The sequence below is a fragment of the Otolemur garnettii genome, unplaced genomic scaffold, assembly GCF_000181295.1.
Source record: "Otolemur garnettii isolate 467f Iridium unplaced genomic scaffold, OtoGar3 scaffold00072, whole genome shotgun sequence".
Classification (NCBI taxonomy): Eukaryota; Metazoa; Chordata; class Mammalia; order Primates; family Galagidae; genus Otolemur; species Otolemur garnettii.
Window position 1 is genome coordinate 9071879 of NW_003852467.1, and position 21560 is coordinate 9093438.

Genomic DNA, 21560 nt, shown 5'->3' on the forward strand with positions numbered 1-21560 from the left:
GAACTGATTTAGTTGGTGTCAGAGCATGCTCTGGCAGACTGTGGCATTGTTGAGGCACCCAAGATATACATGGCATGCCCATTAGCTGGCACTGGTTTTCAAAGAATTCACTCCACCCTGAATATCCTTACTACTCAATGTGAGGTCCTTAGATCAATAATACTGGCATCATGGTATCACCTGAAAGCTCATTAAAAAAATCAGCTCCACCTCAGACCTACTGAATTAAAATTCCCTGGAATTTAAGTTTGAGAAACACTGACCTGTAGGAATATAAACCACACAGTTCTCCATCCAAGAACCAACCTAAGAAACAAATGCAACGAGGGTGAGACACTTTCCATTAACATCAGATTCTTGCTAAAAAGACAATTAAGGTAAAGAACACTGGTGTTCTTTCATCTAGAACTACAAGTAAGCAAATAATGCACACTGATACCAATGTACTTTACATGTGTAATTTCCTCCGTTGCTAGAAAGCACCGACAAAGTCAATTCTGCATGGATTTACTTCCATGCCTTAGTCCTTATTGGCACTGGAATGCATTCACCTTCACTGCTGGCTGTGGCAGCATGCCCAGGTTCACCACTTATATGCCTACAGTAATACAGGATCACCAGCAACAAGGTGCTGGAAAGTAGCCAATCTCCCAGCCTTTTGTCACAAAGTTACTTAGATGGACAAGGTATAAGAGGGGAATGGATAACAACAGGATGCCCCAGAAGCCTGCTGCACAGAAACTGAAAGAATATAGTTGAGTAGGGAAAAAGAAAAAAAACCAGACAGGGTGAAAAAAAATTTTTGAACACTGTAATCAAGCCAAGTACTGTTGGGAAAAATCCTATCAGTGGGGAATGTACAACAACCAAGAATTTGCTGGCAGAACATAAAACTGACTGGCAGAGCTGCAAACAGCTTCCAACTCTGCACACTGAGTTGGCACCCACAATTGTAGGTTGTGCAAAATCCACAAGTGAAAATCTGTTCATTCAGTCAGACAACTATTTGCTGGGACTTGTGAGGACAAGGCCTATATGCTGGCTAGTTTTTTTGAAGGTGAATAAATACTGTCTTGGGCCTTATGAAGCTTCCATTCTTACAAGGGAGAGAGATAAACTAAATAATTGCAGTGGAACAAATTCTTTAGCAGAAATATGTATTCTGATCATTGTGGCTGAGGGTGTTGGGGGCAGCTCGGAGGGGTGTTGAATAACACACTCTACCAGAAAAGTTAAGGAAGGCTTGAAAGAGGAGACATCGGAGATGGGTATTGAAGGATGAATAAGAGTTTTCCAGGCAGAAATTAGTGGTAGGCAAATATTAGGAAGGTCTCTCTCTGTGTGTGTTTGTATCTGTATGTATCTGTGTGTATATCTGTGAAACAACCTACATGCTGAGAAGTCATTTTGACCAGACTGAGAAATGAAGTTGAAAAAGAATTCTTCAATCAGATTTAAAAAAAAAAATGCCTGTCAGGCTAACCCTCTTACAGTTAATCCTGTAAGCACCAAAGATTTATGAGAAGATTTTAAACAAAAGAGCAACAGGATCAGGTGTAAAGGCAAAGATTGATAGAGATCATTTTACATAGATAACAGTAGTTGTCAGTAGTATAACCCCTGGGTCAAAAAACAACACTGAGGATAATAACAACAGTGATCTTGGGGGCTTTTTGTGGAACTTGGAGAGTTAGAAAGAAACAAGAGGGTAAAGGGAAAATGTATAATCAAATACGCCTCTCAAAGGGATATTGGATATTCCCGTATTCAAGCAGCTACTTTGTGCTAGCCACTCAATAGCTTTTCTTGAAGCAATAATAAAGGAAGCCTTGTTCATCATTGCAGCTGGCTAGATCTGCCCAAGTTACAATTTCCCCAAACTCAATCAGTACATTTTTCCCTTTTTCTACGTTAAGGGCTATTGCAATTTGCATTTTATATTAGATTCAAAATTTCAAATTAAAATATGTCACTTATTTAAAACATTCACATCTTAATATCAGTGTGAATTTCGTCCTGTCCATTACATATAAATTTCTTTCTTTCTTTAAAGAACGGGGAGGACATCATTTGTAGAAGTTGCATCATGCTAAATATCTTTTTTTCCTAATCATTTAGCATTTTACTTTTTTCATTAAAATGCACACCTAAATTATGTTCATTTTTGGTCCTTTTAAATTTTGGTCTTCAAACTTGCTAATAAAATGAAAGTAGGATGTTTTTTAATAAAATGGGCTCTCTAGCTCAAATCATTTACACCTTTAATTGTCCTAGTATGTTGAGTTTTCAAGTGATAATTACAAAATGATACATGTAATTTGACTATTGGGATAATGCTTGCAGAAGTTATGATTCAGCTGTACACATTTTGTAGTTACCCAAATCTCATGCTTTGAGAGTAGCATTGTTGCAATAAAGTGAATCATGAGCATCAATGACTGCTCAATCTCTGAAGATTAAGGTAATGGTAAAGACTAAGGTAAGGCATTTTCTCAAGTGCAGAAAAGACAGGAAATGTGAATATAATGACATCTATTTAGAATTTCTTATAATCTAAGTATCATGTTAAATGAAGTAGTCTTTCAAGAACAATCAGCTAAAAATTTTCTGTATTTGGAAAGACTTGTCATTTCTTAGTGGTTTGGCCATATAGAAAGTGTTCTTTAAATTTTATGGTGCTTTTTAGCTTTCAATGTATACACAGCATTACTGTTCACTTCCAGTGCTGTGTTTAAAAATATATATTTTAAAAAAATAGACTTAAAAAAGAACAGACTTTAAATCACAGATGAGAATGGATTCACTTGACATCTAAGTAGGTCATGTGACCATGCTTACCCCAGCTAACCACAATTTAAAGACCATAAACTTAAATGTATTACATCTGTAGTCAAAGCAATGTATACAGGGCCCTAAAGCTGTGTACTGTGATCCACTGTAGTAGGAAAGCTAAGTCTTGGCAGATTCATATCATCTTATACTTGTGCAGACCTCCAAGCACCCAGGTCCATGTCATGGCTTCAGGAGAGCACCCTTGTCTACCAAGTAAAAACACAATAACTTTTGGAGATTAGAACCCCTGCTCACAAACCTTGTATAGGAATCCAAAACTCTCACAGAATTCTCTTCACATACCATCAGTTTCTGTACAGATGGACTCTGCTATGTGCGTGGTGAACATAGCTATTAAATATTACTCACTTAGGATTTTAATAGAAGGATCACTATCTATATAAACATGGCTTTTTTTCCCAACCCACTAGAGATTCTTGAACCCACCCACCAGTAACTATTCTGAAGTAGTCAAACTCCATCCACCCACAACCAGCAGAGGAGTAACAAAGTGAAGTAGGCACGAGTAGCAATAAAAATGCTAGGAAAAAGTGGTTCTTTTTAAATAGTTAGAAAAGAAAACTTACAATGTTGAGATCTAATGCAGCAGCCAGGCAATCATGTGAAGTTTCCCACTCTTTTCCTCTTTTTCTGCCATTCCTCACCCTTTTTCTGGTGGTAGAAAAATTAACGAACTTTTATGGGAAGAGGTGAATATTTGAACATGCCAAGCTTGGGGAAAGGAAATGAAGTTGCATGAGGAACACCCAAAAGACTAAAATAACCATAACAATATAGTTATTTATAAATTACCTATTTAGTGAATTCTTTGGCCAACATCTTTAAAATATTTTTAGTGGAAGAAAATAGATACAGAAGATTACCATTCACCCCAAACTTAATGTGAGCCTCTGCATCTACAGTCAAATCTACAGGATAAAGTATAGACACGTTCTGTCCCCTACTTTAATTTCCCAGGGCTTGGAATTCAGTAAAACATTTGTAAATTTTCTGGAAAAGATTAAGCTATGTCCATGAAACATAGAAGAATAAATGTATTCGATTAGAATAGGCAACTGATGATTGGACAACAGACAAAATGAGAACAACTATTCAATATTCAGAAATAATACTTTTTGTTTTGATTTACAAAAGGCTTTCAGTTACAACTATCTTTCAGCATTTTTGCAAATAAAGAGTGAAAAGGAAAGCATTTATTTTCTATTGAATCCTACACACGAAAACCTATATTTGTGATGCACATAAAAATACCTCATTACAATGATTAGTTTTATGCTTTTCTATTTACAAAATGTTAAAAGGACCCAAAAATTTTAAACATGTGGAAAAATCCAAACTGTCATCGGAATCTACAAAAAAAAAAAAAGAAAAGTGCATTAAAATGCTTAGCGGGGTGGTGCCTGTGGCTCAAAGGAGTAGGGCACTGGCCCTATATGCTGGAGATGGCGGGTTCAAATCCAGCCCTGGCCAAAAAAAAAAAAAAACTGCAAAAAGAAAAATAATAAAAATAAAATGCTTAGTGGGAGTATCACTTTTTTTAGCTCTTTAATTCTTGTAAAAGTTCTCAGTAATCTTGCATATCATCTTTTTGTGATTTTTAAAACTTGTATCCATATTAGAGAATATTTTAATTGTAACTAATTCTTTAAGTTATAGGAAGTTTAACTGACACAAAGTAAAAAGAACAGTATCAGTTTATTTCACTGACATATGTGAGCTATTAGCTAGTGCTGAATATTTGTATATCTTTGTCTTTACTAGATTAACCTAATAAAAGAAGATGCTTGTCTATACCTATGAGATATTCTATTCCTGTGATATTAGTTAATATAACTTTAATTTGGAAGAAAGGGATCATGTTGCAATACTTTTGATTTTGGGCATAAATCATATAAGTTTGCAACTTAACAATAGCCACCATTTACTAAGCCCTTAATTGGTGCCAGGCTCAGTGACACTTTAACTGCATTATCTTATTTAAATCTTCACAACAGTACTCTTAGGTAAAGATAATTATCTTTATTTTACAGCAATATTCACTGAACACATTTTTCCCAAGTTTACTCTGTTCTTGGTGATTGGAATAGCTTAAAAGGATCCCTGCTCTTATGGAGCTAAAAGTCAATAAGTATAATAAATAACTTATAAAAAAAAGTTATAAGGTAAAAAAAAAAAAAAAAAGTAGAGCCAGATAAAGAGATCAGGAGTGTGAAAGTGGGTGTGTTGTAATTACAGGGTGTGGTCAGGCTAGGTCCAATGGAGAAGATGACAGGTTAGCCAAAAATGATGGAGGTAAGGAATTTAGCCTTGAGACTTCTGAGGAAATAATCTTCCAAACAAAGAGAACATACAGTGAAAAGGTCCTAGGGCCAGAGAACTTAGCTGTCACCTTCAAAGAATACCAAGTTCATGCAGGAAAGTGAGAAAAGACTGAGTGAGTAGGGGAAGTGAAGTCAAAGAAGTAACGTAGGCCAAGATCCCTAGGGCTTTATGAGAATTTTACTTTAAGTAGAATTACTTAGCTACAGTTGTAGCCGCTGTATCAAGAGTAAATTGTAAAGGACAGTGACAACAGAGGCATGGAGTTAGTTTGGAGGTGGTGAGAGTGGGTAAATTCTAGGTAACTGTGAAGATAGTACCAACAAAGCTTAGTAACAAATTTGATGTGATGTCTGAGAGAGGAAAAGGAATATCAGATAATTTCAAGGTTTTGGTCCTGAACAAATAGAAGGATAAATGTGACATCAATTGAAATGAGAAAAGTGAATAAAATATATTTGGGGGAGGCTGAACAGGGTGGCTCATGCCTGTAGTCCTAGCACTCTGGGAGGCCAAGGCAGGTGGACTGAGCCCACCAGTTCAGGACCAGCCTGAGCAACAGTTAGGCACTGTCTCTAAAAAAAACAGCCGGGTGCCTGTAGTCCCAGCTACTCAAGAGGCTTAGGCAAGAGGCTTGTTTGAGCCCAGGAGTTGAAGGTTGCTGTGAGCTATGAAGCCACAGCACTCTACTCAGGTTGACAAAGTAAGACTGTGTCTCAATTAAAAAAAAAAGTAGTAGATCTGGGGGGGGTAAGAGAAGTTCAATTTTGGACAAGATAAGTGACAAGTGTCAGGTAGGTGATGATGTCAAATAAGCAATTGGATATATGTTTGCAGATCAGGAGAGAACCCAAGGTGAAGATATAAACTTAGAGGGTATGACAGAAAGGGAATTTATAGCCATGAGAGTGTATGAAATCCCTAAGGGGTGAGTGGAGACTGAGAAGCCTGGCAAGAGCAAAGCCACAGGAAATTCGGACATGAAGAGAAGGTAAGGGAAGAAAGAGACTCGAAAAATAGACTGAAAAGGAACAAACAATGTAATAGAAGTTAGACCAAGAGATTGTGGTATCCCTAAAGCCAAGTGAAGAAAACATATCAAGCAGAAGGAATGATCCATTCTGCAAATGCTGATAGCAAGTTAGGTCTGATAAAGATGGAAAATTGACCAGTGAGTGCAATGAGAAAAGTAAAGATTGTTTTTAACTATTATATTTTAACAATATAACAAATGTTAAAATATTTAAATAATATGGCTTACCGTTTATTACACAGCTACTTTTTGTTAGGCACCGCACAATATGCATTACAAATATTATTTTTACTTTTCTCAATAATCCTAAAGGTAGATATTCTTTTTTTTTTCTTTAGAGATCTAAAACTCTGAAACACTAAGTAACCTATCCAAGGTTAAACAGCTAGTAAATGTCAAGCCAAAATTGGAACTCACACTTGCCTTGATCCAAGTGTGAATTCTAGCATGTCAAGATGTCTTCTGCAATTAGGAAAGGGTGTATCAATGCTATGAGGGAGATAAAAATGAAATCAATGTTTTTAAAAGCTTTTTCATAATGGATAATTATATGTAGGAAAAAGTTTCTGAGAAAAAAGCTAAGAAGCTACCAAAAATATAAGTTGTATCGCCCTGTAATTTATTTTTAAAAATTACAGTGCCATCTAACTATAAGTTCTAGTCTATTTCTGCTTTGCTCCCCTTACAAATTTATTGTCAGATTAATGGTCCTTGAAATATTGTATACTCCATTATTGATGTAACCAAAATCTTTGGCTAGAGTTTGTAAGCTCTCAGTTTGACATCCTAGGCGTTTTGTCCACTGACCTAGCAATTTAGAGCATATGGTAGGCCTGTACCCATCCCCATGAAGGATGGAGAAAACAAGGTTTTGTTCAGGACCAAAACCTTGAAATTGTCTGATATTCCTTTTCCTCTTTACCATAAGCAAATAGCATTGTATCATGAACAAAACCTTTACAATGCAAACAACCATACATCTACCATGCCAGGCTTAGTGGGATTTTAATCAAACTCTTTTTCCTCCTGTTATCTTACTGAGAACAGGACACCTTCAGAGATTCTTCTGTTTCTTTTCTCCATCCCTCCCTCACTTTTTCCCTTCCTTTGATAATTACTGAGTCGAGTCATATTCTGGACCAGGCACTCTCTCCTAGGCAACAAAGATTGAACTAGATAAATGAAATCCTATCTTCCTAAACCTTACATTAAAGTTGGAGAGACACAATGTAGTAAATTTAAAGAATGATACATTTGATAAGAAAAAGACATGGCTAGTGGTGGTTTGGGAGCATACGAGATTCTCTGTGAAAGAGAACTCAGCGTTCAGAAATCAAAGTTATTTATATAATATTAGCATTTGGGGATCAAGACAAGTGGAGAGGTGCTTAAACTAAACACAGACATATACCACAAGGAAAAATCACATACCTCACAGTATTTCCAGGAGTCACATAGACCTTGGTTTAAACTTGTATTTTCAATGGTCAGTGTCCTGGTCTATATAGCTGCTTTTTGATTGGACAATAAATAATTTTTCATTAAACCAGTTTTTTGATGATGGTAACAATGGAGACAATAGTGATGATAGAAGGAATGACAATGAGATTGACAGAACAGAATACATTTGGGGTATTACTCTACCTTATCCCCCTCTACACTTTAATCGTCCCAACATACAATTAGTAAAGGTCTCACACAAATTATTTTTCTAAGAGATTGTCCTTACATATGAAATAATTTCCAGTTACCTTTTGATGCACATGGAAACTAAAATTGCATGCATACAAATGCACATTTTAAGTGTTGGAATTCTTTCTTGGAGTGCTTAGGACTTAATTATCCTAGCTAGGACTATTTAACACCTCTGATTTAGGTAATGATTCGATGAAGTTAAGCTGAATTCTCAATTTCCATAATATCCTTCAGGTTCAAAAACTGTACTAAAGCCACACAGTAAGGCTTTATCACGTATGTATTCTTTTTATACTTTTATAATCATAGCCAATAGTAAGACTAAAACTAATATTAAACCTAATAAGATTGGGTTAGCAAGAGTGCCCAAACTAATAGAACATGAGCTTAGATTTATTAGGATATGAATCTCTGACTCCAGGAAATTGGGAGACACCAAAGAAGACGCTTAGAACAATAACCCACATCTGATGAGGATCTTAAGAAACTAAAATGAATTTTAACTTTGGAAACAAGAAACAATAACTCTTTTTTTCTTGCAAATATAGATGAGGTTTAAATAGCTTCTGATGCACAGTCTGTTCCAATAGCCGCCAGTCATCTCCCATACCACCTACATAATTCTTGAGTAGAAAATTTAAAATAACTTGACTTACCTACTTTAGGGGATGAGACACTATGTGGCAGAGCAAAAATTCATTGTCTCAAATCTATGAGGAGTAAAAGAAAAGTATGCTGTGTACAAATAGCGTGATTCAATCGGTAAAAATGGAAAAAATTTTGAGCTTGGAACCTTGAAATTGTAGTTGATGAAAAAATACATAGTGAATATCCAGAAATGTTGGAATTTCCTTAAAAATGTCATAACTTCTGTTTGAAAAAAAAAAAACATATAGATCCATAAACACAGCGGGATCATTGTAATGGGAAAGGAGTATCCCCTTCATTGAATACTTGGTCTTTTAAATCTCCCGGAAACTTTTTTTTTTTTTTTTTTAAATTCCAAAAGGTAAGCCAGGAACGCCTTGGTGATTCTACTGACCTCAAAAGTTTTTAAAAGCACATCTTCCTGTGCTCCTTTCAAACAGTAAAAGCGAATCCTCAGGGCAAAGAGAGGGAGTTTTGACTACAGCTGAATCCTGTGATTTGTTCTTTTACCTGAGTCGTAATGATGATGCATATGACATTTAGTTTGTGCCTAAGTAAATTGCATGGCTTTTTCATTTTTTTTTTTTTTTTTTTTTTTTTTGAGACAGAGCCTCAAGCTGTCCCCCTGGGCAGAGTGCCATGGCATTACAGCTCACAGCAACCTCCAACTCCTGGGCTCAAGCGAGTCTCCTGCCTCCGCTTCCCAAGTAGCTGGGACCACAGGCGCCCGCCACAACGCCCGGCTATTTTTTTTTTTTGGTTGCAGCCGTCATTGTTGTTTGGCGGGTCTGGGCTGGGGATTCGAACCCGCCACCTTAGGTGTACGTGGCTGGCGCCTTAGCCGGTTGAGCTATAGGCGCCGAGCCGGCTTTTTCATTTTATCTTCAATGTTTGGCCATTTCCCAGGTTACTAGAACGTCTAACATTGAGTAATCAGATAAAGTAGGGGAAAAAACTGTACCAATTGGTTTCTTTTCTTCCACTTGTTAGAAGTGCAGATAAAGTATTTCATAAGGAAAAGAATTTAAACTAAGCTAGCATGAGGATTTTTTTTTTTCATTACTGGGAGGCTTACTTTCTCATTCCATTTGCAACTCAAAATGTTATGATTATTGGTGGTTAGCAAAAGAGTTCACACCTGTTCGGAATAATCCTATTATCTTATTATTGAATGGATATTCTATTGTAAAGCAATATTCCTTCTCCATATGATCTTAGTATAAAACCAATTTGCAATTTATATTTCTACCTTGCCTTTATTATTACATAAACCACTTTCCTTCTTCTTTTTATTTCCCAGGTGCTTTGACCTCTCCTGCCTTCCAAATGGATTGTCACTTTAGAGTCCCTTTGCTGTTGCCATCACTACAAAGAAGCAAACTTTAAACATACTCCATATTCCTTGTGCATTCATTGAAAAGTTACACGTAAACAGCAGCCTTTTTTGCTAGGGTATGTAGCAATTTCCTAACACAACAAAGCAAAGATAGTTTCAACGGATCAGCCCCATTACCAAATCTTCCCTTTTGCTTAAAAAATAAATAAATAAAAGCTAATTTTCAATTCTGACCTCTGTCTTAATCTAGCTCTGACAGAAGTGGTTTCAATGCCAAAATGAACCATCCCTCACCCTTTCCTCATTGGTATGTGACTGTTTAATCTTAGGAAAAAGGAAAGAAAAAGACATGAATGGTGAGAGCTGGGGTTCAACAGGAGTACAACTGAATAAAGTCAACGCTCAGGAGTCCTTGGGACTTCACAAAACTCTGAATCGAAGGTATCCTGTAGATAAAGACAACCAATTTGTTTCCTTTTTCCCTAAAGTCTAAATCTGAATGAGTCCTAAAATGTTCTGTTTTCCTTATGCTCATGCAATCCCATTTCATTGGCCCCCACTTGCCAGACCTGCAGGCTCAAGTCTCCAGCCGTATCTTCCTACATTCCATATTACATACAACCCCTTCTTGGGCAAACGAGAACATTGGCTTTTTCTTAACCATGCTCCAATTTATCCTGCTTTCAGGATGTATATTTTTTGATCTCTCCTCTATTTGGAATATTGTAGCTTCTCCACACCAATGTTAAGTCCTTCAGAGCCCAATGTAATAAAGCCTGCCTCTTTTAGCAATCCCTCCATGTGTATGTATTCTGACCCTTTGTTGAGCTTGTAACACACTTGGCATCTCTCTTAGAAGTACACATGTAGGCTCGGCGCCTATGGCTCAAGTGGCTAAGGTGCCAGCCATATACACCCAAGGTGGCAGGTTCGAATCCAGCCTGGGCCCGCCAAACAACAATGATGGCTGCAACCAAAAAATAGCTGGGTGTTGTGGCGGGCACCTGTGGTCCCAGCTACTTGGGAGGCAGAGGCAGGAGACTCGCTTGAGCCCAGGAGTTGGAGGTTGCTGTGAGCTGTGATTTCACAGCGCTCTACCCAGGGGGACAGCTTGAGGCTCTGTCTCAAAAAAAAAAAAAAAAGAAGTACACATGTAGACTATCTTGAGTTACATTTATAGTTGGCCCTCTGTTCCCAGGGGTTGGGCCAACAGAAGATCTAAAATATTTGATGAAAAAAACAATACAAAAAATTAAAAATAATACAAACCAAAAACAATACACTACAACAACTGCTTGCATAGCATTTACATTGTATTAGATATGATAAGTATTCTAGAGTTGATTTAAAGTAACTAGGGGGATGTGTATACCATTTTATATCAGAGGCTCAAGTATCCACAGATTTCGGTATCTGTGGAGGGAGGGGTCTTGTAACCAATCTCCCATGGGTATTGTGGTATGACTGTGTATATGACTTTGTTTATTACTCATACCCTTGATTAAACAAACCATATTTGGGCCCAGACACATGACATCATTCTCCTCTGTATCCCTTGTAGTCCTTCTTACATCCTAGTGAAGGCACTTAAATACCTATGGCAGAGGCGGAAGGAAGGGAGAGGAAATGTAGAAGAAGGAAGGGAAAGGAAGGAAGCAAGAAGGAAGGCAGGGCATTTCTTCGCCCTCAGTCCACCGGCAGGTGACAAACTATCTAATATTAATCCCTTCTCATTTATTACTCAATTTTCCTTTTTTACTTTGCCAAATCAGAAGCTTTTGTCTCTACTTACAATGCAGCAAGGGCTTCAGAGACCAGAGATCTAAAATTGATTTGCTACCCTTAAAGGCTTAAGTGTTTGTTTGTATACCAATTTACTGATGACCTACTCTATGCTGGGTATAATGCTGGGCCCCAGAAATACAAGACAGAGGGCACTTGCCTCCTGGAGCTCAGCTAAACCATACCCTCACTGAGAAGAGCACACCCACTGACATCAGCGGCTCGCTCTGTGACTGTGTTATTAAGGGCCCTGTAGGAGAACTCCGACAAGGAAAAGCAGCAGAGTCCAAAACCCCTAGAGATCCCTTAAATGCATTTACTCTGCACACTATGGAGCTGGGTGCCTCTTGAGTACCATTCAGGAGTTCTATCATGGTGAGAACAATTAGGAGCTTTAACAGGGGTATTCAAAAACCAAACGCTGAGAACCACTAGATCCATTTGTTACATTCAAATTTTCTCCCTTGGCCACACGAAGCTTTGTTTACACAAAATACCTGATACCATTCTAAGTCTTTCAATTTTCCATTTTTAATGCTGTATTTAGCTTCCCTGGCTCTGTCTCTTCTGAAATAAAGTTGGTGGAGAGCTTGTAAGCATCATAGTGTCTGGGGCTAGTGTCATTTCCTCATTCATTTATGCTGGCAGCTGCCTACTCAGTAAGTCTGGAGGGCACTGCCAGATACAACCTGAATAAAAGTATGTCCTCCACAGCCCTCTCTCCACCTTATCATCTGAAATGCAATCCATTGAAGCCATTTTTCTGGGTCAGAAAAAAAATTAATGACTTATTTTCTGCAAATGTCACTATTATAATACAAAGAGGTAAAGCCCATTATATCAGACTTTTCCCTTTAGCATATTAATAAAGACTCATTTGTCAAACAAGTATCTTGACAAAAATCACATGTGCGTGTGTGTGTGTACGCACATATTAGTTCAGTCACTAGGATACGGGGATGCACACACACATACACATATATCAACTTAATTTCGTTCATTTAGTAGCTGTGTGATTGTAGCTTGGCAAACCTGCTAAAATATCACTATTTTCATTATTCCAAAATTGGTTCATTATTGTCTATGTAAGCAGAGTGACCCTGTTGAGGAAGAAATTAAATATAGAAACTTTATCTCTTCAAAGTGGGATAAAGTGTGCTAAAAATATTTTGATAAGGCCCCTTTGTGGAATTCATTGGAAGCAAGAGGGCAGCAAGCAACACGGAGACAATGATGGCAGTCCGAAATGTCAGGGATTTCCAGAGTGAGATGTTCCGGGAAGTCAGGGGAAAAAAGGAGGGGCTTTGAAGAAGAGCAATTATTTCCCTGCAGGTGGGAAGATACAAAGCTAATGGGAAAAGGACAGTATGGAAAAGAGAAGGGGATCCACCAGTGACACATTTTTCCCAATTCTCTCTTGTCCTGTGTCTCTAGAGATCAAATTAGGTCAAAACTGAGGTGTGCATAAAGGAAAAATGAAGTCCGTGGATTCTGAGTGAGGACGTCATCCTATGAGTGATCACAAGTCAATAAAGGGAGCTTGAGGGCCTAGGATTAGATGTGCTAACGGCCGCCTCAACAAGAGCAATGAGTTTTTTTTTTTTTTTTATGCTGCACTACTAAAAAAGAATACTGTTTGCCAGGACACGTTGCTATATAACTAAAGTACTCGATTGAGGACTTACATCATACCAAGAAATTGGAATCATGCATCATGAGAGAGTCAAGGAATTGTAAGATCTTAGAAACTTAATTTCATTTCTCTGGCTCACAATATCCTTGTTTAAAAATGACATAATGAAGCATCCTTTACTCCTACACTGTATATAATCTCATTAGATTTTTATGAGATTTTAATCATCTCTGACTATATTTATAACAATTCACTTTTGTTTTGACTGCAATAAAAGCATTATTTACTTATTTTTTTAAAAAAGCAATTATTTTTTAAATATCAACTGATTTTAAGTTATAACCACTGAATCCTAAATTTGAATGGGAATTTACCCACGTTGGAACTTTAAATGCATATTCTTAGGAAATGATAGACTCTAAGTCCTTCCATCCACAAATCTAACTCCTCTGATCCACAAACCACTACCAGATGCACTTGACTTGCATTTCCTATGTAAGATGAACATGATTCACATGCATACGCAATGCAAGTATTTTGGCTGTAGACGTATGTACCTTTTATTTACTGGGGCTGAAGGAATTACTCCAAGGGATCTAGAATCTATATATACACCAAACTTTCTGAGTAGATAGAAGTGTACTGTATTTCAAAAATGTAAGGAGGCTCTGTTGTGACCGTATACCAATTCATATTTAGGGATTTATTCACAATAATTTATTATTACAATGTGCTTTCCCAATCGACTGACAGTGAAAGTACCACGATGATTAAGTGGCCTGCTAAATTTTGTATAAATGAAAAAGGGAATTTTGTACTAGAAAATACATCCAGACACTGATAAGGTAATTCACTTTGATCAGGTCAAGAGAAGATAAACTGCTTTGAATAATTTCATAATAATTGTATAATTAGTCATATAATTATTTATTATAATTATAACTCACATCAATTATAGGATACATAATATATTGAAAGAGTAAAACCCTATAATTATATGATTTCAATCCACAGTCCATTTCATTTTTCCAGTGAGTCCAAACCCCACATACAATATTTTGACTTAGTATTACAAAGTACTATCTAATTGTACACAGAAATGTCTATTCTTAGATGTGTAACTCCTATAGGAACACAATAGATCATTTAGTGCCATTTATTATATTTTTATACATAAAAATAGTAAGCATACTATACCATCTGAATTGCTTGTCATGAAGATTACTTTTAACGTTGTGATATGAAAACCAGGAAAAGCAAATTTTCAGAAGCAAAATATGAAAGTGCTTTGCTTTCTCTCTTTGCTTTATCCACAGTTCAGTGCTTGGCAATTTCAAATTGTGTGATAGGAAAGCAGTATCAGTCCACTCAGTCATCCCTTCTTTGTAGCTAAAAGCCTTAGGAGTCTTAGAGTTTGGACACCTGGATATTGTTTCTACATAAGGAGACCAAAAAAAGCATGCCCACTGATGATCTTTTATTGTAAGCCAATGGTCAGGGTAAGTCACAAGGGTATGCCCATTGAGCCATGTGGTTGGCCTATAATGGAAGGCTATATGCAGTGTAAGACACTCCAGGGTGGCATTCTCTGGGTGAAAATTAAAAGCATATTTGTGAGGTGATTAGCAGAATTTGTCAAATAAACAAGCCTGCCTACATTCCTATAACATCCCTTTGTAAATATGCTAGAGAAAATCTAAAATATTCTCATGAGACATAAATGTATAACGTCAATAACATGTATTATTTTAAATATGGGAAACCAAGGAAATGCTTGCTATCTATAGGCATCAATAAAGTCAGACAAATATGCATGATAAAAGTCATCAGAAACAAAGAAATATTCCTTAACATGAAAAGCAAGACACTGGGAAGTTAGGAAGAGACGGTTTCTCTATAACATGAAAATTCTTCAAGTCCGGTCTATTTGCTTATTTATTGCAAGGTTAATTTTCTACTTTCCAATTTTACCTTGAGCAAAATATAAAAACTTACATTTTAACCTGATTGTCCAGTCACTTAAAAACACATATGGAAGCTCATATCAGTAACTATTCCCATTGCATATATAAAAATATCTCTATGTTAAGAAACAAGAATATTAAAGAAATGCAGCTTTAGTAGTGACATATGGGGGATTGCCTCCCCCTAAAGAACATTAGTAATTATTGCAACTAAAAAATTCCAAACAGAACCGGGATTTTTTATATTCTCATTTCCTCTATCACACTTGGTATTCAAACTTACGCTTCTGTTACTAAACAGAGGATATTCGCTTTCTGGTCAATGGGCCCAATTTAAGATCAGATTTGTTTATGTACATTTGTTTATGTCCTCTTGGTACCAGAAATAGAAACTCCTAAGTACTCAGGAGCATTTTTGTAAAAAGCTATCTGCTTAAAACACTCACACACGAAATCCTCAGTTACACTCTTAGAATGCCACTCAAAAGCAACTATTTTTTTTAATTACTTAAGACAAGCATATTTCCATATGAGTACCCCTGAAAAAAAAACTGGGTACAGAGTGAAAGTTAGCCACCAAAGCTTTTTAAAGCTTTTCATTTGTCTCTCTTGCTTAATCGCTGAACCACATTATGTACCAGACAATTGTAATTGCTATTAGAAAATAACTATAAAGATTTACAATAAAAGTATGGGGAGGAGGACTGCTAAACTCGTAAGACTCAGGGGAATCCTTAATAATAAAGGTTCCATATATTTCTAAGACAGGATGGTGGTAAGGACTTAAAGACACACACATTTCTTTTTTTTAGAGCAACACGTAACTACTTTATTTTTTAATGATTCTCTGGTACACTAAGAAGCCAAATGTGGTGTCAGAGGTCACAGGCTACTAACTGACAAAGCCAGAAGTACGATTCAGGCTCTCTGACTCAGCCCAGAATTCTACAGTGTCTTGATGCCTCAGAGACTAGACTCCTTCCTTTTTGAGATTCCTGATACACCTAATAGAAATAGGATTGAAATTTAATAATAAAAATGCTGACATGACCTTATCTCTAGCTGCCCAAATGGTGCCATTATAATTATGCTTTATAACTCAAGCATCACCAGAAAGCTTGCTACTTTTAAATCTTATTAATCAACACTTCTTTGTTTGCCATGAAGTATAGAGTAGTCTGCTTTATAAAAAACACAAGATTTGCCAAAGATCTTATCTATTGTAAGGCAGAATATATCTCAAATATTTCAATGTATAACAAACTAACAGATTCTGAAATATACATCTTAATCTTCAAAGTTTAGTGGTTCTTAAAAATGTTTTATTTAGTAGTCACTTTTAAAGTGACACTGTATTGTTCATATATCTTGAAACATAATAAAATTTCCACTAAAAATTTTCCCTACTTTTAAGAATACTATGATTACTTATCTGTTAGGTCTCCTGACTTTGCTGAAGCAACTGGTCTGGAAACAAAATAACTAGCTTCCATATTGATAAATGGTATTTCTTCTTTTTCCCCAATATTTTCTAATCTCACAACATGATTTGGGATGAAAAAAGGCAATACAACAGAAAAAATAGATATTATGTTTTAAATTACCCACTGCTTTCATGTTTAAATGCTTTCCTATTAGGTAAAGGTTTATATTATTGATTTGTAAGATACGTAAGAAAAATGTCATAACCTGCCTCTGCCTTGGTTTTATATTCCTCTTCTTAAAGAAAGTAACAGGTTATAAAGTGCCATTAACATGATTGAAACTACCTTTCTTAATGTGGGTACATGCAATCTTCACGTAAAAGGGTAGCAATTACATGTGTATGTATGTTTCACGGCCAGCATCTTTTTAAACAGGCTTCCTTTCTTTTCTGGCATAATTTCCAACCCCTGTTGAGCTTATAAAACCTGCAAAGCATGTCCCCATTGGTAATATATGTGTGGCTCAAGTCAGGAAAACAACTGAGGAAGTTATTTATAAAATATTAAAATAAGGAGTATAGGAAAAATCATTGCAGGCCATATTTCTGCACATAGTTGAAGACTAACAGCCTGGAAGCAGCCGTTGTGTTACCCTGACCCCTGAAGGAAGGAATCAGGAGTTAACTTCACATTTGATTTTTTATAGAAAAGGAACAGCAAACCTCCAAATCCATGTTTGTGCATGTCCTGCAGAAATATGAAAGTCACCACATATATCGGACCTCAAAATTTCATTGCACAATACCACCCTTCTGATTGGGGATGAGTAAATCCTTCAAAGTTACTTAGTGTGTGTCTAGATCCTAACTCATGACTCCACAGGACTCTAAGGCAATGGAAAATGAGAAATAAAAGAGAAACAAAAAGAATCATCTCATCTCCCTGACAGAAAAGTCATTTAGCCTTTTATTTTTTTTTTTTTGTAAAATAAATGTAAAGGGAAATAGGAAATAGCACAACTAGATAATAAGATGATTCAGATGAGCAAGGTTAGGATTTTAGCATTTTTATTTTTCACGAATATATGATCTCCTGAGGGAAAAACAGATCCTAAAAGAGTGGAAGGCCAAAAGGAGCTGATATGTATTTTCTGTTTAAAAAAATCCCAGCCCCAAATAAAACATGAAGGAAAATGACATTTTATTCTGCAGTAGTCCCTCCTCTGGACAGTGAGCACAGTACATTTATCTCGTCTCATGGTCAAAGTCTCAGGCAGCTGCAACATGTCTTTTAAGCTGCTCAATAAGTAAAACTTGAAAATGGATTTCTCTTTATTTCTGAGATTTGTATTAATAATGAATCCAATGCCATTTATTTTGTTATTTGACAGGATTTCATTATTACCTTTAAATGTTTTAATTCTCTTTTGCAGAGGGTTAAAATGGCCCAGGAAGAGGTTGTCATGGCAAAGAAAAAGGTACAAAACACTCGTTTCTGACACACTATGGAAGCAATCATCATTTTTATGAGGGAATCACCAGACTGAAATCTGCATCAAGCTCTACCAGGAAAAATGGGAGAGAGGACCCTAAACAGTCATTCCGTTCACAGTCTTCATTTCAATGGATTTAACTTTCCACTCAGTTGGGGTCACATATTTCAATCAATAGTGTAAAGAACTATGACCTTGGCTGGGATTATCAGCCCCAATTACTCAATGGGGCACTTGTGAAAGATTGCGGACTCATTTTGACTCTCCACGGGTGTGGCTAAAATTGCTCTTGTTCAGCCCTAAAGCTTACATGATCTGATGTCCCTCAGCAACTCACTATGAGAAAACTCATGCTAAATTCGCCACAGATATCAAGGTTTACAGGACCCTTGGAGCTAATCTCTGTCTGCCCTCCTCCTCCGTTAGTTGTTACAAGCCTTCAAAAGTTAACAGGGCGATGGAGCCTCTCTCCATATAATCATTTCATCTCACTATCGTTGACTGAAGCCCGCTGATGTAATGAAGTTACATAATCACCGATTATGCACGACTTCCATCCATCTTCCTACATATCTACATATCTTCTCCCCTCCCCTTCGGATCAATCTACCAGGTAAGATTTATAACACATGTAAATGCTCCATTCTTTCATCATAGGTACTGAATATGGGACTTTAGCATTGCAGTACAGTGCACTGAACCACGTCATCAATATTGATTTTTTTATCCCATTTCCCAGGCAGAATATGCTTAAACACCCTTAGTGCTCTAGTCTCTAACTTTTTACCAAAAGGGTAAAATGTAGATGTAGCAGATAGGACACATCTTCAACTTACGGTAAAGGGAAGTGTGTAATTAATCGCTTGCATTTCTTAAGCTAGCTGCATTGCCAGAGAAGGACGGTCTCCGCTCCAGACCTTCGACTCCTCTGCACGTGGGTCACAGCATCAGCTATTTGGGGTATTGGCTAAATAATTATATTATCGGGCAATTGAAGTTGAGAAAAAGAGCACTGTGGTGATATTTAGGATAATACTGCCCTACTCTTCTCGATTTCAGTCATCATTTTCAGCTTTTTCTTTTCCTTTTTACACTCTGAGCGACAATACAGTAGATTAAAAAAAAAGTAGCCCAGGGCACTTAATAATCTCCTCTAACCACAACCTAGAGAACAATTAACAACGATTATCACCTTAAAGTTTAAGAACTTGAGAAGTGGGATGCCCCTGGTCCCATTGCGGCTGTGAAATGCAGCAGAATGCTGCACTGAGTGGAAAACATATTTCTTTTAATGAATAAAGAGTAGCTCGCTTCATTTTAAACGAGGCTCTTCACTAAGTGTTCCTTTTACTGCTGTTACCCCTTCCTTAACGCAGGGGCCACAAATATTGCATCCAAACAAAGAGTGCCTACCCGGAATTAATTCAAGACACTCTTCCATATCACAATAATTAAGGAGGGAGAGTGATGCTTTGATTTATTTTCAATTACACTTAGAATACAGGCACACATACATACACACACGCACACGCACCAACACACCCAACTGCAGTTATTCCATTCAGTGCCAATAACGGCCACATCACAGCCATCAATGCGATGCAGCAATCATCCAAGTCACCCATTCCCAGTACAAATGCTCAAGTTTGCTCATGCCACTAATGGGTTTGCATATATAAAATGACCTTACCCACAACAGTCTTCCAAATTATTCTCCTCTGGATATCAGTCGGTAAGGTATTTGCTGGTCATCACAATGCGTATTCAAAAAAATCCACGTTTTACTCCTGTGTTCTTTTTCTTGTTTTTGCTAGCAATTAATATGAGGAACAAGATACCCATTCACAAATGCCAAGTTCACCATAAAAGCAGATAATTCCATACAGATCTTCCCTACAAGACTGTCTCCAGTTAGTTCTCAAAGTACCCGATTGTTTGGTGAAGATACAATCCAGGTGCAGAGCAGGGGAAAAAAAGACTAGGGGAAAAAAGAAAAGGCAGATAGAAAAGGAGAGACTGAGATAGGTAAAGAGCCGAAAAAGAGAGGGAAAATAAAAGTAAAAAATTTTTTAAAGGAAGCAAAAAGGCCGATAAGTGAGAAGTCTGTGAGCTCTATGACAAGAACTGGAGTCTTGCTTGCAAATCTTCTGGATGCATGTATCCTTTCAAATCCTCCTGGTCCCCAAGTAAAATTTCCAGATCCTGGATGCAGCCATAAGAAAGAATCCTATGTATATTTCACAAGTATCCCGCAATAACAGATCCGACGGGGTTTTCCTTGTACTGTACTGCTATGTGAAAGCACACAACCCCTGCTGTTTGGGAAGGTGTCTCCTGGGTCCTAGCTCTCTTCAGAAGCCCCCAAAAATGATTTTTCAAAAAAGAGTGTGGGGGGAAGAAGCAGCTTTGCGTTTGTCTTGAATGATGCTAATCCTGAGCAAAAACGACAAGCAAAACACGGACAACACGAGATCTTGATTAATAGCCACAATCCACTCAAAATATCCCAGGGAAAAAGGAGCGAAAACAAGAAAGAGAAACTGCAATGCATAAATGATTCCAGTGTTTCTACAAGATCGGTTCATTTGATTGAATGCATTCTCCGGTTTGCTGCAAGTCATAAAGAGGATAGTATTACTGCCACCCAATGGATATTTTAGTACTAGCCAATCCACAGACAGCCACTGCTTTTCGAGTTTTAGTTTTCGGAAGAATGAAGAGGAAGGAGGGTAGCCTGGGAATCTTTTGGAAAGGACCCTGGGAAGCCTCCTCGAATAACTGGAATCTGTCCTTCCAGGCAAAAGGGGACTGGCAAATTTGGATGCTTACCCAGTCTTGCATTAGCCGCCTTCGAATTACGGTTCTATTTCTTTAGGAAGCCGAAAGGTACAGAGAGCGATGCCCGGGCTGACACACTCATTACAACCTCCTTTTCATCTTTTCTCTTTGAAGCAGATTGATTATTGCGCCCGACCTCGGTCCCCCCTCACCTTCTCAGTATCCCCTGAAGATGGATTTCAAGAGAGAGGGGAGTGCGGGGGTAGGGCTCCAAACCTCAGGGGGCAAGGTGAGAATTGATTCTAAAGGGCAGTTTTGCAAAGTGCTTCTGTCTGTATTGGTATGTAAACTGCAAGTCCTTCAGGCAGCAACCCTCCCGCAGCTGCTCCTTCAGTCTCGGTGGGAGCAAGATCTTCCCTAAGAGAGTGGGGCTTGAGGGAAGGGTGAGTGGGGGCCGAGGGGTGGAAGGAGGGGCTGCAAGGAGGGGATTGAAGAAGATCCTCCTCCCACCCACCACGTAATAGAGTTCCCCACTTAAGAGTTCGCTGCGGGTTTCTGAAGTGCATTTGTGATGAAGAAAGAGACAAAGTAGATACTGGCAAA

General features: G+C 37.4%; 1 protein-coding gene across 1 annotated transcript in view; it reads right to left on the reverse strand.

Moving 5' to 3' along the window:
- IL1RAPL1 (interleukin 1 receptor accessory protein like 1) overlaps nucleotides 1-20768 on the reverse strand; it is a 1308770-nt gene extending 1288002 nt beyond the window's left edge. The window contains exon 1 of the mRNA XM_003793744.2: nucleotides 19870-20768. The gene's annotated coding sequence lies outside the window, so the exon portion shown is untranslated. The remainder of the gene's footprint in view (nucleotides 1-19869) is intronic.
- Between the last annotated feature and the right edge of the window lie 792 nt (nucleotides 20769-21560).